General features: G+C 43.1%; 1 pseudogene; it reads right to left on the reverse strand.

Annotated features, from left to right (window-relative positions):
• Nucleotides 1-1,940: 1,940 nt before the first annotated feature.
• Nucleotides 1,941-2,282, reverse strand: LOC112424931 (small integral membrane protein 12-like; annotated as a pseudogene).
• Between the last annotated feature and the right edge of the window lie 5,655 nt (nucleotides 2,283-7,937).

Raw genomic sequence — 7,937 nt, forward strand, 5'->3', positions numbered from 1 at the left:
CGTCCCACTATTAAACAACAGCATTCTGATTCACTTCCAAACCAGAGACTTCAAGCTTCTGTTAATTAGGAATAGGCAATCCAAAAGCAAAAACCAAGGCAAAAGCAGTGACAAAAGTACTTGACAGATCTTTAAAGTGTCAAAGAATCAGATTATGTTAAACACAACTTACTGTTTTTTTTTTTTTTTTTTTTTTTTTTTTTTTTTTTTTTTGAGACGGAGTCTCGCTCTGTCGCCCGGGCTGGAGTGCAGTGGCCGGATCTCAGCTCACTGCAAGCTCCGCCTCCCGGGTTCCCGCCATTCTCCTGCCTCAGCCTCCCGAGTAGCTGGGACTACAGGCGCCCGCCACCTCGCCCGGCTAGTTTTTTGTAGTTTTTAGTAGAGACGGGGTTTCACTGTGTTAGCCAGGATGGTCTCGATCTCCTGACCTCGTGATCTGCCCGTCTCGGCCTCCCAAAGTGCTGGGATTACAGGCTTGAGCCACCGTGCCTGGCCCACAACTTACTGTTAAATAAAAGGTAAAACAATAACCACACACATAGAGCAATAATTGAAAAATCATAAATTCTTTGTTTTGCAACTCCTAGCTATAATTGCTCTCTATTGTTATCTCCCTTCAGGAAGATAATTAATCTTGAAATTGTCAATAACTTTAAAATGTATATTTCTTTGAGAAAACTGAATAATAGATTTCAATATTTTTTTAACAGCTATTTTGCAAGTCATTTTTACACTGCTTCTAAAGACAAATTACATCATTATATAAGTATTATTTTACCCACTTTGACGAGATACATACTGAAAGATGGTTTATGTAGTAAGTCTGGAGTAATTCAATTTAATTTTTTTGGCAAACTAGTGAAGGGAGCCAGGTAGATTTTTTTTTTTTTTTTTTTGAGACAGAGTCTCCCTCTGTCATCCAGGCTGGAGTGCAATGGTGCCATCATGGCTCCCTGCTGTCTTGACCTCCCAAGGGCTCAGGTGATACTCCCACCTCAGTCTCTCTAGTAGCTGGGACTACATAGGCATGTGCCACCACACTTGCCTATTCTTGCATTTTTTTTTTTTTTTTTGAGACAGAGTTTCACTCTTGTTGCTGAGGCTGGAGTGCAATGGCACAATCTTGGCTCACTGCAACCTCCACCTCCTAGGTTCAAGCAATTCTTCTGTCTCATCCTCCCTAGTAGCTGGGATTACAGGCGCCTGCCACCACACCCAGCTAATTTCTTTTTATATATATTTTTAGTAGACGGGGTTTCACTACCTACATTGGCCAGGCTGGTCTCGAACTCCTGACCTCAGGCGATCCACCCGCCTCGGCCTCTCAAAGTGCTGGGATTACAGGCCTGAGCCCCTGCGCCCGGCCTATTCTTGTATTTTTCCTAGAGATGTGGTCTGTCTCCCTGTGTTGCCCAGGCTGGTCTCAAACTCCTGGGCTTGAGCAATCCTCCCTCCTCAACTGTCTCAAGTGTTAGGATTACAGGCATGAGCCACCATGGCTGGTCAGATGGATTTTTGAACTCTTCCCATTGCAAACTGAAAATAGACAAGTAACTATCCCTTCTCAAGGCAACACCCACATCCCATCCATTCTCCCTTGAGGCCAAACTGCTTTCCCACGGAGACTGACAGCCAGTGTGCATTTCATAACACTCTTCCCCACAGTGCACCCATAGGCTTGGAAGCCTGAACATTTGTGGCCACTATACAACAGATGCAGTTTTCAGCCAGAACCCTCTAGGGCCTTCCTTTTCCCTGGCCCTCAGCTGCTGCTGGCTCTGCCTGCCATCAAGGAGCAGCCAGTGTGTGTGTGGCTGTGAGGTGTGGGAGGGGCCAGGGTGAGCAACAAAGCAGATCAGAGGTGAATTCTGGGGCTGGGTGGACACAGTGGCAGGACCAGTCGTGGCCCACAGTAAGACCAAAGGGCCTTGTGTCCTCCATTAATTCTTTTCTGGGCGATTTCTGCTAAGGACACCTTCAGGGAAAATTCCAGCTTGCCCTTAAGGCTCATCACCTGGGTGTGCTCCTTGCCAAGCAACTCACCGAGTTTGTGATCCTCCCAGTGCTCTGAGATGCTCTTCTCCTCCTCCACAGGCCTGGGATCCTTTTCCCTGATGAACTGTTCCAGGTGGCATCCCATCCATAGCCCTAACTATGAAGGCCACAGGAAATGTGACATAGCGAGCATAGGTATGCATCACAGTTCAAAGTACAGGGCATGTGACATTTGCGGCCCAGTCTGGCCTGCTCTCCCTGGCTCTCCTAGAGCACATCACAGACATTGCTGCTCCCAGACCCTAGTTTTTCTTTTATTCATTGCTTTTTTATTAGGATTTGGCTGCAAAATTGTTGCATCCCGTCCAGACTATATTCTACACATGAAATGTCCAGAGGAATTGAGAGGTCCATTCTTGAAGCATTCCCAGAAGAATGAGAAATGTCCTACAAGTCAGAATTCTCTTCCAGCCTCTTCCTGACTCTTATTGACCAAAGTACATTCCAAGGCAGCTCCTAAACGGACCACTGCCCAGGAGAATGGCTTATTCTTAGCCAATCAGTCTAGTTCCTGAAGCTGAAGTTGAGATCAATGTCCTTGGAGGCATGTGGGCTGCATGGGGAAGAGGCAGACACCAGAACTGGGTTTTATTAGGAAGAATGAAGAGGAGATAGATGCTGGGTATGGAATCAACAATGTCCAATTCAGTGAGAATGGAAGGAGGCAGGAAGGTTTGAAAAATATTAAGGGGATAAATGTGTGGGGAAGTGTTGTGGGGAGTATGGGAAGAGATTTGGACTTGGCAACTGGTTGGGTATTTGATGAAATAAGAAACCAGACAAAACAGGTGTAGTGCTGGGGAGGTCATAAGTTCAGTTTTGAATGAGCTGAATCTGAGATGCCAATGGGATATCCAAATAGTAGTTTGATGTTCTCAAGAACAAGCATTGGCCTGAAGGTACGTCTGAGAGTCCAAGAGGCATCAGCATGTAGAGAGAATTGAAGCCATTGAGTGGATGACTCAGAGAATAAAGAGAATGAAACAAAAACAAACAGAAAAACAAAACTAGAAGAATTTTGGAACCCCTCAGAAAGAAGATGAGAGTAGGTGAGAAAGTATTGTGGGAAAGGTGGGAGGAAAAGTCTGGAATGTTCGTTATCAGAGAAACTGAGGGATGAGAGCATTTCATGAAAGTAATGATGGTTACATTGTCAAAGGCTGCAAGAAATATTTGGATTTAAAAGTATCCATTGGATTTAGTGGCAAGAAGGTTCTTAAGACCTTGGCAATAACACTTTTGATGGACTTCTGGAGACAGAGCCTGACTCTGCTGGAGTGAGATGGAAAATGAGAAAATGGAGAAGGTGTGTGTAATCACCTATTTTAAAAGGCAAAAATAATTTTTTTGAAAAAACCAGGAGAGACTTTAGCATGTTTAAATGCTAAACAGCCATTCTGATTCAAGATGGGTGGCTACTCAGTACACACTTTAATCTCTGCTCCTTTCAAAATGCTGTGCGGTTAAAGAGCAAGATCTGCAGCAGCACTGGGAAACGTTCACATTGCCGTCCGCAAACAGGAAACAGTGAGGGATTTCTGGGAGACACAAAGCATGGGATTCGATCTTTGGCAAAAGCAAAGATCCTAAAAAGCAATATAGTAGAGGAAGAGACTATTGGAACATTGAGGTTTTTTGAAAGAACCTTGAAAAAATCCTCAAGACTACAGTCATTGGTAGCTGTGTGGGGGAAGAAGCAGTGGAGAAGAGTAGATTATGGGGCAGAGGGCCGGGTCATTAGTTCCAAGACGGCTGGAATAGGGTCAGGCCCAGAGAGTGCCCAAATGAGTGTTCCTCTTCTAGGCTATAGCTAGAGACAGCCTTGCTCTTAATGACCAGAAAGTGGGGAGGGCCTCCTTTGGGAGACGGAATGTCATAGTATAATCTTGGAGAGAGATAGTTCAGGTTCTAGCCACCAAAATGGACACAGAGTCTCACATTCTGAAAGCAAGTTCCCCAAGAAGCGTGAAAGGTGATTTTCCTGGCTGCACTTCGCTGTCCACTCTCCATGGCCAGTGCTCTGCCCTCAGCCATATATTCACACTGCAAAGGACACAGTGACTTTAGAACACTAGCTAGAAACACTTCTCATTTATAAACTTGAATAGATAACTAAAAGTCATCAGACATTAGCATGAAGAAGAAGAACAAAGAAGAATAATTAGTAAATAGTTACTGAGAAAACGGATAATTTAGAAAATTAGATAACTTAAATTTTCAGTATTTCTAGAAATGATTGAGATTATGTTGCACTCACAAAGCATTTCTAGGCTACTCCGGGCCAAGTGCTGGTGGCTCACGCTTGTAATCACAGCATTTTGGGAGGCCGGGGCAGGCGGATGATATAAGGATCACTTAAGATCAGGAGTTCGTCTCTACTAAAAAAAAAAAATACAAAAAAAAAAAAAAAAATCAGGAGTTTGAGACCATCCTGGCCAATATGATGAAACCCCATCTCTACTAAAAATACAAAAATTAGCTGGGTGTTGCACACCTGTAGTCCTAGCTACTCAGGAGGCTGAGGCAGGAGAATTGCTTGAACCCGGGAGGTGGAGGCTGCAGTGAGCAGAGATCACGCCACTGCACTCCAGCTGGGCAACAGAGTGAGACTGTCTCAAAGGAAAAAAACAAAACAAAACAAAAAGAACAAGTTACCAAAACAGTATGAAAATAAGTTTATAAGTAGACTGGACGTGGAGGAAAATTATTTTATAAGCTGAAATATGGTGCCAATGAATTTCCCAGAACTTACTGCAGAAAGACAAATAGTTGAAATTATGGAAGAAAAGTTAGAAGACAATTTATTATTTCATTTGATAAGTACTTTGAATGCCTACTAGGTGCCCTCTTGGTGGCCTCATAGAGTCTATAATTTAGTGAGGAGTAAGGCAATAAACCAAACGTTACAACAATGAGTATATAAATTGGAATTGTGATAATTTGCTATGAAGAACAAGAACAAAGAGTCATAATATTAATAATAGCTGAAATTTACATAACTTAGAAACTGTGCCAAGAACAGTTGAAAGTGCAAACTTTGTTTATTTAATTTTTTAAATTAAAAAAAATTTTTTTTTTATTTTTAAATTTTTTTTTTTTTTTTGGATGGAGTCTTGTTCTGTCACCAAGCTGGAGTGCAGTGGGTGCAGTGGCACGATCTCGGCTCACTGCAACCTCCACCTCCCGGGTTCAAGCGATTCTCCTGCCTTAGCCTCCTGAGTAGCTGGGACTACAGGCACGTGCCGCCACGCTCAGCTGATTTTTGTATTTTTAGTAGAGACAGGGTTTCACCATGTTTGCCAGGATGGTCTTGATCTCTTGACCTCGTGATCCACCTGCCTTGGCCCCCCAAAGTGCTGGGATTACAGGCGTGAGCCACCGCTCCTGGACTTTGCTTTGTCACCCAGGCTAGAGTGCAGTGGTGTGATCTCAGCTCACTGCAGCCTCGACTTCCAGGCTCAAGCCATCCTTCCACTTCAGCCTCCCCAAGTAGTTGGGACTACAGGCATGCACCACCACACCTGGCAAATTTGTAATTTTTGTAGAGATGGGGTTTTGCTGTGTTGCCCAGGCTGGTCTCAAACTCCTGAACTCAGGCAATCCACCTGCCTTGTCCTTCCAAAGTGCTCAAATTATAAGCATCAGCCACCACACCCAGCCTGTATTTGTTTATTTAATCTTTAACATAATCCTATGTCAGTCAGGGAGTAAATATTTTAGACTTTATAGGAAATATACAATCTCTGTCACATATTTCTTTTTTCAATTCTATAAATGTATTATTATTTTAAATTAAAAAAATTGAAAAAATTTTTGGTAGAATCAGAGTCTCCCTATTTTGCCTATAAATGTATTATGATGTCAGGAACTTTGAAGGATCTGAGATTTTACCCTAGTTATATCCTAATAAGTTAGACGGAAGCTGACAGAAGACATGAGACTTCTGGGTCAGAGACAAAGGACTTTATTACTGAAGACATAATGGGTGGCATAGATCTCATGGACTTCAGGTTTTCAGGTGTGCATACAGTGGGTCTGTGTCACAGCTGAGGAGTACTGAGATCAGGGAACCCAATCTTATGGTGGGCTGAAGCACACCCACTCTTTCTTAGAGGGAGATATTATCATTGTTACACTTGACAGTAAACGAGGCTGCTCTTTACTGCAGAGGGAAGCACTCTCTTTTCCAAGGCTGTTCTCTATATAAATATCTTTGAAAAAGTAGTTCGTGACAAAGATGTACAGAAATGAGATAAATCCATGGTGAATTGTCTCCTATCAGAAAGCCAAGGCATAGAGAGGTTGAGGCTTGTCTGAGGCCCCAGAACTAAGTAGATGCAGAGCCAGGATTCAATCCCACGCTGTCTATGTAAGACATACTCTTAACCAAGGGTTGGTACACCATGACCTTCCAGCCTAATGTGGACCTGTTTTGCATAGCTGGTGAGCCAAGAATAGTTTTTACATTTATAAAGCGTTGTAAAAAACAAAGAATATGTGATAGAGATTGTTTATGTCCTATAAAGTCTAAAATATTTACTATCTGGCTGACACTTTACAAAAAAATGTTTGCCCACCCATACTCCTAGCCAGTGCACCTGACTGCCTTTTAGGATGTTTAGTAGGGTGTGCATGGGGGGCTAGCATAGTTCTAGGTAATGGTAGTAGGGAAGACATGAATTAAAAATTGAATCAGAGGCCAGGCACAGTGGCTCATGCCTGTAATCCCAGCACTCTGGGTGGCCGAGGTGGACAGATCACCTGAAGTCAGGATTAAGAGCAGCCTGGCCAACATGGGGAAGCCCTGTCTGTACTGAAAATAGAAAAATTAGCCGGGCATAGTGGCAGGCGCTTGTAATCCCAGCTACTTGGGAGGCTGAGGCAGGAGAATCGCTGGAACCAGGGGAGCAGAGGTTGCAATGAGCCAAGACTGCGCTACTGCACTCCAGCCTGGGTGACAGAGTGAGACTCCATCTCAAAATAAACAAAAAGTGAAAAAAATAAAAATAAAGATTGAATCAGGCCCTGAAAGGTGAATAAGAGTTGAATGAAGAAAAGAGGGAAGCTGGTTCTATGAAGAAAAAAATTTCCCTGAGTGGAGAGATACTTGGGTTTTTAGACAAACTACCACCCACACTGTGTGAATGTGCACCGTCCCCTAAGCCCAGCGTGGGTGGTGGTTGTCGTCACTGAGTGCTGTGCACTGAGCCAGTACGTGGGAGTCGGGACAAAGAGATACCGGACAAAGTCTTCTGAGAAGACGTGGCTAAAATGTGGCCACTTAACCGCTGGTCTACACAGCTCTCAGACCAGAACCCTAGGAGTCATCCTTGATTCCTTTCTTTTCCTTACCCTACTTCTAATTTATCTGGCACTACTTCCAAAATATAGACTGAATCCAACTGCTAGTAATCTTCATCACCACCCCTGCATTCCAGCCACAATTAGAACAGCTTCCTAAGCAGATCTAACTGCATTCACTGTTGCTGCTTTCTATTTTCCATGCAGCAACCAGAGTTTTACTTTTAGAACTCAAGTCAGATAATGTTATTCTCCTGCCTCAATCCTCTGCTGACTTCTCCACACTTTTAAAATAAAATTCAAACTCCTTCCTATGGCTCTGTCCACCTTTTCAGCTGCATTTCTTATTCTTTCTATCTATGTTCACCTTGGTTTCTCAAGTCAATCTCTTCAGAGATACCTTCTCTGACTAACCTCCCTAAAATTAACTCATCCCTGCAATTATATAACCCTGGACCCTGCTTTATTTTCTCCATGACACTTATCCCTTCTTAAAAGTTATATTTATTGATTTATTTGCTTAAAAACACAATATACGTCTTTCTCAATGAGAAAGACTAGAATATACTTATTAGAATGAA

Source organism: Macaca nemestrina, chromosome 13 (assembly GCF_043159975.1).
Source record: "Macaca nemestrina isolate mMacNem1 chromosome 13, mMacNem.hap1, whole genome shotgun sequence".
In the NCBI taxonomy this organism is placed as follows: Eukaryota; Metazoa; Chordata; class Mammalia; order Primates; family Cercopithecidae; genus Macaca; species Macaca nemestrina.